Genomic DNA, 11,571 nt, shown 5'->3' with positions numbered 1-11,571 from the left:
TTTTCCTGCATTTCTTGATATGTACTGACTGAGTTTGCGCGTCTGGATCGCGTAATTATTTCCCTTCTGATCTGCTTGACTTCCGTTTCCGGCTCTAGTAATATGGGTACTCTCGTGCATCCCCACAGGGAATAGATCAGCAGAACCCTACCTTGATTATATTTAGTAGCCCTTGGAAAAAAATCTATGGTTTTAAAACAGGAAAGAGGAGCTGAAAACTGTCTATAAAAAGTTATTTTTTATTTGCGTGACTTTAATTTAGCTTCATACGCGCGTGTGATCGATAGCGGTACCATCGACAGTCACGCTCTTCGACACACTCACAAGTTTCATGCATAGTTTACTCTGAATGGAACGTTTCTCCGAAAAGAAAGTTTCTACAGCTCATACAATTGTAACAAGTGTATAGCTTAAATCGAGTTTTCTTCCTTAAATTGTACCATCTGCCATGTTGTTTAGGCGGCCTGCTACGGCCGACAATTTCACGTGACACTCAGTCCCAGTCTCAAGACTAAGAGGAGCCTTTATTCCTTCAAGGTACGTCCTTAAGATTTGGGCACAAACTTCCTCATAGAAGCTTCAGCAAAGTTCTGATAAGATGGTGCCTTTCCGTGATTATGAAATTTACTTACTCTTTCTTCTGCTGGTAAAGTTTCATGGGTCAGGTAAGCGTGAAATTTATTCTCCCATACAAAGGATTTTACAGTGTCTTTTACCATGTACATGCTATTTTAAGCGTAGAAACCGAAAACGTCGACCCTTTATTTCCGAACGTGATGTTCGTCAAAATGATTTCCGAACTCTAAGATGGCTCTCTACAGTTTTTGTATTTGAAAATTAAGATATGATGTTGCGATTTCAATCACGGGATAAATAAACGTTAACGTAAACGATAAACGTTAGTCTGAATAACTATGATGCGATAGAAATCAAAAGCAAAGGATTTTTTTCTTCAAGTGTAACAATACCATACATTTAGAATTTAACAGCAACATTGAAACTGAGAAGTGCACTATTTTCTTGATTTGTGTGAGTCGTACTCTGCATGAGCTACGAGAAAAGTTCCTGCTTTGTCAGGTGACTTTCCATTACAAAAATGATGGTTATGCAAACTCAGGAAAGAGTTACCATCTGTATATAAACTCTCTTTCTTGCCATCCATCATTTATTTTTAGGAAGAGCTGTGACCAATTTTTCCACTCATTATTAGTTCAAATAATGAGCTCAGCAAGGATAATTGCTGCGCGCTATAGCAATTAAGTTGCAATCAACAGCAACAACCAGCAATCATGTAAAGAAACTACATAATGTACTTGCATGGATAACTGAGCATTAATTGCTCATACCTACATGTATGATTTGTCTACTTTCAGACCAGTGTGTATATATGGTGGCCAGTATCATATACATGCTGTGATTTACTCCAATCTAAGTTAAAAAAAAAAAAGATTACCGATAAATAACACAAATTCTGATAGGTTAAATAGTTTTTCTCACAAGTGAGAAATGAGCACATGACCAATCACAAGTCCTAGATGAAATTTTTGACCAGTAAAAATAATATTATGGTTTTTTTACCCTTGTGGTGTGGAGGCTTGCCAAAGGGAAAGAAACTGAATGACAGTAATATTTGCTGGTTGCATATATACAACTGTAGAATCATCACTTCAATGCTAAACACAAGAAGTCAGCCATTGGTGTAAACACTCAAGTCAACCCTTTAAGTCCCAGTAGTGACCTAGACAGAATTTCTCCTTACAATATAAATACAATATAAACTAGATCAGTGATGCGAATAAAGGAAAATCTCAATTTGGGGATAATTAGTTGACCCAATACTAAATTCTCTGAACTAACATTATAAGAATTGTATGGTTGACAGTAAGGAGAATTACAAATTTGATCTAGAAGGTAAAGGGTTAAATTCAGTTATCAAGATAATGTCAGAGAAAGTTGGACTTCTAAAAATTGGTCAAAATCACTTTGATTTCACCACATGCAAACTGATCACAATCTTTGTCTTGATCTATGCTTTGATCAATCCCTGACAATTGCAATCTGAGGAACTAAAGTGGAATCTAAATTTGTATCCTAAAGGGTACAAAAGAAACGAATTTCTAGATTATGACTCTGATAAGAGAATAAATATTGCCACCTTGGCAATATGATTTGAAATCATGTGAATGAAGAAAAATTTATGTTTCAAATTGGTGCCATAATTCCCATTGTATTAACATTAAGGCTTTTCACTCAACTGATTAATTCTTTCTTTATGTCATTCTTTGTTCCCAGTAGTAATGTTAATACAACAACCTGCAATTCCTCAAATCTTATATGATGGATAGGATGCCTAAGTAAGACCATACAAATTTTGAAAAACTAGAAGCCAAAAGACTATATATATAGAAAATTAAATGAGTGGATTAATAAATCCCTCATTTGATGGGTTAACATATTATATGTGTGGACGTTTTCACTTCCCATTTTCCACCTTGACAAGTTCTTCTTCAAAAATTTCTTCAAGTGTACCACTTTTAAATTTTGGAAATTCATCACTGTACACATTTTGGAAGTTAAAGGAAGTGGAACTTGTCACATTGAAAATGATTTTCATAAGTCACAAATAGTTACACATTACTGTTATTGAACCGTTAATTTCTCAGCAAATGAAAGTATACTTCGAGCTGATTGCATGATATCCACCTTGACAAGTTCTTCTTCAAAAAATTTCTTCAAGTGTACCACTTTTAAATTTTGGAAATTCATCACTGTACACATTTTGGAAGTTAAAGGAAGTGGAACTTGTCACATTGAAAATGATTTTCATAAGTCACAAATAGTTACACATTACTGTTATTGAACCGTTAATTTCTCAGCAAATGAAAGTATACTTCGAGCTGATTGCATGATATCAAGGAATATCAATTCTAGTATATTTTCACTTATTGTTGTCACTGCTTACACTAAAAGTGTCTCTGTGGTGGACTCTATTTAAGCAGTTCTTCTTTGATATTACCATTACACATGTAACTTAAAAGGGCTGAGAATATTTTGTTTCTGGTTGTCTATTTTAGGGGGTGTGAATGTGCATTTCACCCAGGAACCTTCTGATCCAAGCTACTTTAACAATGGTAGTGATGCCAAACTGGTGTGGGACTTTGCTGATCCAGAAAATAAAATTCGACGCATCACCTATAGTGTTTTGGTAAATGGTAAATTTCTCAGAATGATAGTTAATGGCAGTCATGGTGTCCTAGAGCATCCTGAAATTCCTCCATCTTTCAGAGGAAGAGTTAAAATTGAAGGAAGAGCTACCCTGGTTATCTATAACATCAACCCTGGAGACAATACCAACTTTAGATGTGAATTGATTGGAAGCTTTTTGTACTTGGTACAAAGTACAGTGCAGCTTGATGTAGCAGGTAAACATAACAGGCATAACCATTAATAATCAAACATAAATCAAATGCATTCATAACTGTCATATTTTTGAGATCTCAAGAAAGTAAACATTAGCATCAATTTGTGCAAAACTTATATGCAGGGCTGAAAGTGGCTAACTATTCAGACTTTGGGAACAATAGAGCTACTTTTACTTGGCATAGAACACCACACTCCTAAAAGAGAAAATATATTCTATCATTTACTTTGCTGTTTCTTATAAGAAAGAAATCAGAGAATTATCAAGAGTTATTGCTTTATTCTTCTGGCACCATGACTGGGTTGCTCTGTTATGCATCTTAGATAAACATTATTAATATGAGTACTGAGATTGGTATGGATTTTCACACGTTTTTAAGGGGAATTGCCAACAGAAATGAAAGTCCGTATTGCACAGTTTACTGCATTCTGAGGATTATGATCTCTAACATTTACAGATGTAAATTTGACCTCCTCAAGTAATTTCTGACACTAAGGAGTAAGTGGAGACTTAAAAGATTTGTGTGATTTGGAGCAAAATTTTCTTAAAGTTATGAAATCAATAAACCAATGAAGTCTATAATCCAAATCTAAAAAAAAGTTTAATAGGGCCTATCATAGTTAGGAGGGAAGATGGAAATATTTTAAGACAAACAAGTAGTATTATCCACCTAATTAGATCAAGGAACTTTTCAAACAAGCCACTCCATTCTTAAGGAAACCTCATACAGTTTCCTCAACCTTTAATACTTGCACATAATGTAGCACTCAGTACTATTAAAATCAAGTTTTACTTCTGCCATTAAATTAGATTTTCCTCCTTTCACCAATACTCTCTCAGCTACTCTGGCTAGCAAGATCTTTTTTGCATTCATTACTCAAACCTTTAGTTTGCAACAAGGATATTACTTCCAATACAAAGATGAATCAAGTGGTGTTTTTGGTGTCACCTCTCCACTTTCTGCCTCTACAACTTCTTTCCAATCATCTCCTGTAGTTTCTTAGAGCTCTGATGGAATGATGCTGCTTCATTACAAATATAGACAGATGTAGGATATAAATATAGAGAGATTGAGGATGTGTTTAAATTGTTGAGTGATAACCTCTCTGTTGGGAAGGAGCAAAACATTTAATGATATTAGTTATAGGACAAATTGTAAACAGTGGTCTCCATACAGTCCATTCTTAATGCAGGGCAGTAATTCGTTTTCTTTGTGTTTGATTTGGGCTTAAGAACGTTTATTTATGGGTGTGATTCTTCAAAATGCGGAGAAAAAGAAACTCTCCATTCTGCAAACTCCTTTAGCAGAACAGTCATAATGAACAATCATCATGTTTGATAAAAGAACAATCAGTACAAGGAGATGAGTAAGTTCTTCTTTTAACTTTAAGTAATGGACAAGTAGCATGCAGCATGTCACTGGTATATTTTTAATCTGGAAGAATCCATAGTTTCTCTTTCGTTAAAATTTAAGTTCTCTGGTTGAGGATGTCTCCTGTAGACCCTTTATCAGACCAAGTTCCAAGTGAGGTGTTGCTTGATTGCTTCTGTTCCTATTTGTCTGTGCAGCACCAAAAAAGTTATTTACAAAAATGGGAGTCGCCCAATGAGTTATTTCCTAAGTTAACCCTTAATTCCCTTGGCTAGGGCTTTGCTTTATAAGTTAGTTTGGAATTAGTTCTCCGGTAGCTTGTGCCAACAGGTTGACTCATACCAAATGAAGTTTGAGCCTCCCTATATTAGTTGGTTGTTGGGAACCAATTGCTCAATGCCTTTTATTGAAATTGGATAAACTGTAAGACTCAGTCCAAGTAAGATTTGCCACGCCATACGAGGAGTGATAAAGTCTCTTTTACCTTTCAGAGCGACCACTTATAAACCTCCCTTTAAGAAGAAAATATTACATTGAAGGCTCCTTTGTCACCTTAGCCTGTAGAGCTTCTGGGAAACCACTTCCGGATGTAGCATGGATTAGAAATGGAGTATTGGAAAGTTCAGGGAAGGAAGCTGCGTTTTTAAAGTTCGATAATATCAACAGAACAGACGCAGGACAATATACATGTCGAGCCAATAACTCAGTGGAAATCACTTCTATTGACACAACAATTTTAGTTCACTGTAAGTATATTTTAACCTCAATTTTCTATTTCTGAATTTACTTTATTTATAGGGCGAATTCTGTTATTAAAGTCAGGTACACAATACTGACGAATCTGTTCAAAAGTATAAGGAAATAGAACCCCATCTAAAATCCTTTTTGGCTTTGTTTGCATTGGTCTCAGGTACCCAAAATTCACTCCGTTTGACCAGCACGCAGGACTAGCGCATATTCTGATCCTGTGTGAGGGCTCAGGTTGAGGCTCCATGGAAAGCTAAGAAATTACATGTTTGTTTTACTGATGGCTGAGATCAGCTGATTGATGCAAATATTGGCTGAAACTAAAACTGCCTACTTAAGATTTGCGCGCATATTTGCATGTGTGGCGTTCGGGGATATACTATTTTAGGACAAGAATCCATTCCATTTCTCATTCCACCTTACACTGAATACTCGACTGATATCACAGATGTGACAGACTGTACTTTGGAGTGATTACAACCTTCACTTTTTCCCTTATTTAAAGGCAGGGAAAGGAATGAAAAATGCTGTGCTTCGGGTTTTAGGTTTTTTTTCAGGTTTTTAAATTTCCGTGACTCTCTGGTTTGAGAGGTTGTGTAACCTGCAAGCACTACGTTACCCCGCTATGTAAGATACCTAATTGTTTCAGTCCACTCTACAACAGGAAAAATTAATGAAATATCCCTCAGTATTCTGCTATTATCTATGAAAGGGTTGTACAATCCGCAGGCCAATTGTTTGCTTATTTAGCTTAAAGCTATGAGAGAAATATCATTTTCGCCCAATTTCATGCATGTTTTGACATGAAAAAGAGGCTCACTACTAACCACTGTTTGCGACAATTCTTATGTTCTTCCGATTATATCTTTAGCTCTTAATGGCAGAAGGCCAGCCATGCTAACCATCTGCAAATTATGTCACATGACCAAGCATGTGACCTCCAAGGGACCTAAATACGCCTCCCTGCCTTAAAATGAAATCATATTTCCAAATCTTTTATTTACACCACCTTTTACCTCAGAGCAATACATGTTGCAACTAAAAGCACGCGCCTATGACGTATTTTGGTCTGTTTAGCTTTCAAGTTACTCATCTCTAATGTTAATCGACAGAAAGCTAACCTTTTTAACATGGACACCTTATATGTCGACTATTTTACGGTTCCTCTTCAAAGCTGCTCTCTTCATTGCTTTCTTCTGAGTCACTGATGCAGGTCAGACCGTGGGGGTTACTACATGCTTCATCGTCTGCCATGCAGAAGCAAACTTCTGCGCAAGCAAGTCCTGTGTTGCCACAGAAGCAGTTTTGCTAGTAGGCAGATGTGTTGCACTTGCACGTCGTCAGCTTAAGTAGACTAACTGGTGCTGGTGCGTTTGTGATTGGCAGTAGTACGAGAAGTTCCCTTCCCGCATGTGCACCCACCCATGACCCTCCTGTGATCCAAGATCCTGCATAGCTTCAAGAGCATGACTCCAACCGAAAGCCTGGTAGTTTGAATGCTCCAGATGTTGAAGTAGACAACCGGTTGCGGGTGGAAGCATTTCATTTTTTTGCTTATTCTGGCAGAACATAAGATAACACAAATTATCTAACATGCTTGTCTTTTTGGTGGTCATGTATAAGCTGCAAACATAGGCTTCTCTATTGCCAGGTCTGCAGAGAGTAACCGAAAGGAAATTGCACAGTTTACCAATTCTCAAAAATTTAGCATTCACGTTTAAAAATTGATCTAAAGTGAAAGTTAAATTGTACAGCAAACACAACAAATGTCGATAGCTACAAATTTAAATTGCCGGCAACGAAACTAGAAATCAATGGTAGAAATGAAACATGCTGAACTATATCATCCGAGCCATTCACTTTTTTTGGGCTGGCAATATACTTTCCCCATTGTCTTGGTACTGGAGTGGCAAGACCTCCGATTAACACCTGGAAGTAAATGAATGTTCCCCTTCGTTGATGCTTACCTCCTTTAATGAAGTCGCCGAGTACTGGTAAGGACAAGGTGGACTTGCAGACAGCCAGAAAAGAGCGGGCGCAGAAGATTTTGTCTTCTGTAGAACTGCCATGCCATTGATAATAACACCCTCTGGATTTGTTGATGCTGTAAGTTGCTGAACTGTGTGAACGTCTTTCTCTAGAAGAGAGCATAACGTGTTCTTAACAACTTTTGTAAGACTACTATTAGTGAGTGAATATGGGATTGAGGACAGTTCGAAGCTAAGCACATCTTTTAGGCAAATTGGATGCTACGAGGAGCCTGACAAACAAGTCCTTGTTGGGGTGAACAGCAATTAGTTTATTGCTGGATTTGACTTCGAGCTTCTTATTTACGGTGCTGAGACTTTGGATCTTGCTGTTTGAAATCGGGAACCCTAGCAAGGAGACAAAATATAAAGCTGCGTAGTCTATAAAGCACTAAGTGGAAAACTGTGAGTCCAGGGGTTTACATTGGGACATGCAATTGAAAACAGAAACTAAAGGCTGCCCCTCCTAGAAAGGAAAGTTAAGAGCTGTTTTATCTTAGTATTCAAGCCTATGTTGCTTAATCTTGGAACCAGTGTATCTTGTGCAAGATACTTCTCCTCTGTCTGAAGACTAAAAACTCGTTTTTGTGTAACAGTAACGCTGGAGTGATTTATTAACCAAGCAATGTTTAACAGTCAGAACAAGGAAAAGATATATTGGATATCACTATGCTTTCATTTAGGTTTTCAGCCAACGAAAATAAGGCCTATCGAAGTAAAGGGGAAATGTTTTAAAAAAACTTGTTCTCAATCAGGTAGTTACCCCCAAGTTTAGTTGTTGATATTATAGATGCATGGAAGAAATTTTCTGGAGGGTTGGTGAGTTATGTTATAGACTGCACCTCTCAACTAAAAACGTTTTCCCATCAGTGGAATAAGTGTCACGTACCATGGTCAACACTCATTGAAAGCTCGGATGCATCAGACAAATTTCTGTACATAAGTGTGCACTTCTTTTCCTACAAACATTTCAAACATTTCAAGCCTTACAAACTTCAATCAAGTACATCAATTTTTGATCTCACTTTAAGAGAGTCTAGTTACACAAAAGCCCACCAAAATATTTAATTTTTGCGAAAAAGAAAAGAATAAGACATAAGCAATAATTATCATGGCGACGCAACACTTTTCCTAAAGAATTATAATTGACATGTAAATATAAGCTTTACTGCGAACAGAACCCAAAGATAGGTGTTCAATTTCAATGTGATTAACACTGTGCTTATCAAATATTTATTTGTTTGCAAGAGTGCACTTGATAAAAAAATTTATTCGTTCAAACAAGTAGTTTACATTCTATCGCCCATGCGAAGCTGAAATACTTATTAGCACCATTATAATTTATTCAGCCTGTTTCAGACTCTCGGGAAGTAAAACGAAGCAAAATAGTATGAACGCAACCCGACCGAAATCGCCCGTGTTTTTCGTTATGGTTTTTCACTTTTAATTTGATCAAGGGAGGCTCTGTTCTTCAAAAAGTTCTTAGATAAATATATCATCCTGGAACCAATTGTACAAAATGAGGAATGTAGTGGATTCAAATTAGGTTTTCGCTTTTTTGCGAGATGAGATCCTCTCACATGCACTTGTCTAGGGCACTGTTGCACTTGTCTTCCGGCTCAAAATTAAGGATTTTCACTAGAAATTAGGTGCGCACGACAATGTTTTGACGTTCGATAACACGTAAAGGTAGCCGTCACAAATTTTCATTGTAGCTAACAGAGAATTTAAAATAGCTCTCCTGGTAACGACATAGTAGGTATTATTTTTCTTGTTGCAGTATTGCCATTGCTTTTCAGTGTGCAATGTGGTAGTTGAAGTATTTTGCTTTTAGTCAGCATTCTAACCATGGTCGGATGACTTTCTGCAATTTTTCACTACAAAAGCATTATATTTTCTGACCAAAGCACTCTATGGATTGATACTAAATTAACCCACACACGATTAATCCGTGAGTGTTGCATTATCATGCACCCTCTATACTTTTACAAGAGGTTATGATTTATAACCAGGGGGAATGTATGAGCCATGAAATAAACAGAGATTAAGATTTTGATTTGATTTACATTTTTAGACAAACCCGAAGGTGCAAGGCTCACTACCAATGCTCCACAAAATACTGTCACTGAGGGAGACACTGTTACATTTAAGTGCATAGTTAATGCTGCTGTGCCTCAAGTGTCAATTTACAAGTTCTACTTCAATGGCCGCCTCCTAAGTAATAACAGCAACAGTGATTATACTCTCAATGACGTCAATCGATCTCAGCACTATGGCAAGTACAAATGTGTCCCACATAATGATGCTGGAGACGGAATAGAAGCCACTGTGAGGCTTTACATAAATGGTGGGTAGAAACATCTTTGAGCATTTTTGAATACTTTGCAATCAATTTATAATCCGAAATGGGAAAAACCTTTTTTACCAGTTTACTTGCATCAATAAAAATTTCTACACTGCGAATTATTACAACCCCGAACAGGGAAGAATAGAGACCCTGGTATTCAGGTTGCCCCGCTATAGGCTTTTCCTGGGAGTAATGGGAATGAATAGAGAATTTAAGGTGGGTGAGGGGAAGGAGAAAAAAGTCTGGGACGAGGCACATTTTGTGTGGCTTTAAAAACATCTTTGCATTGCTCTCCAGCTAAAGAGGTGTCTCCTTCGCAAGTGTTTCTCAGCTTTCCACACAATGCTCCCACCCTAGGTACCTGGGAGAAGTGCTGGTGAAGGATGCCTGTCTTGAAAAATTTTACCAGTGCCTAATGATAAATGGGTGCCTAATGGCAAAAGTTGTGCCTAATGATAATAAACTGGTGCCTTATAGTGATAGACTTGTACTTAATAATGTTAGACAGGTGCCTAATATTGATGAACTGATGCCTAACAATGATGAACAGGTGCCTAATGATAAAATACAATGCCTAATTATGATGAACTTGAGCCTTATAATACGGAAACAAATCTAATAATGATTGACTAGTGCATGATAGAAACAAAAAAATGATTTTGTGGAAATGGCATCCCATGGTTACCCTAGACTGTTTTTAGACACAAGAAGTCTGTAAGTTTGTGTAACTTTATGGGAGCATTTACAAGGTTGTACATTTAACGTGTAGCAAAAATCCTGGAATTTAGGTACAAGTTTGAGATTAATCCCAGGTATGATTTTATTTTTTTGGTTAAAAAAAAACCAAGACATTATTCAAGAGCAATTATCTTGTGTCTTCCAAAAACTGTGAACTTCTGCTTTTCAGTAGAGTATTTTAAAACAAATGCAAATTCTGATTAGCTGACATAGTGAAAGTTTGTTTCCATTTTTTGATATTTTTTATGTATGTGCTACATTTTATAATCTTATTTCTATAGCGTTTGAAGTGGATGGTTTTGAACCAAATTGCATTCTAATATTATGGTGTGAGAATTTTGTTGTTTCCTCTCTTCTTATCTAGTTTCCTGTCCGTTTACAGAAGTGCCACAGAATATAACAGTTAATGCGTCAACTCCTCTGTTTTTGAGTTGTGAATGCCTCGGGTTTTCCTGAACCTAAGATAAGATGGGAAAAATCTGCGATTAAACTGTCTAACACCAAACAGTTGAACATCTCCAGTAGTAACAGGAATGATGCAGGAGAATATGTTTTGCATCGCAAAGCAATGGAGTGAGACAGGAAAAGATCAGTACTAGAGTTATGTCACTGTGGAATGTAAGTCCTTTTACTTTGCAGTCTGTCATAAAAAGCTGCCCACTGCTTGCTGAATCTCATACTCCAGTCGAACCTATACGCGGTCACCCTGTATATTAGTGGCCATTGTTTGGTTAAAGTCTCAACTTCTTTTCTCCTTAATCGCTGTGGTCACCTTTGAGTTAGTGACAAACCTGTGTTAGTATTGTCTTCCACCTGTAATGAACAGTCCCTCACATAGAAAGGACCATTCAATTAAAACTATGATTTTTTTTAGTAAAATTAATCTTATTTTTCCTCGTCCCGAAATTAAATGTTAGTA

At 36.9% G+C, this 11,571-nt stretch overlaps 1 pseudogene; it reads left to right on the top strand.

Moving 5' to 3' along the window:
• Positions 1–526: 526 nt before the first annotated feature.
• The window catches only part of LOC131776718 (tyrosine-protein kinase receptor Tie-1-like), a 32,663-nt pseudogene continuing 21,618 nt past the window's right edge, over positions 527–11,571 (top strand).

This window comes from Pocillopora verrucosa, chromosome 6 (genome assembly GCF_036669915.1).
Source record: "Pocillopora verrucosa isolate sample1 chromosome 6, ASM3666991v2, whole genome shotgun sequence".
NCBI lineage: Eukaryota > Metazoa > Cnidaria > Anthozoa > Scleractinia > Pocilloporidae > Pocillopora > Pocillopora verrucosa.
This window is presented reverse-complemented; position numbering and strand designations above follow the sequence as displayed.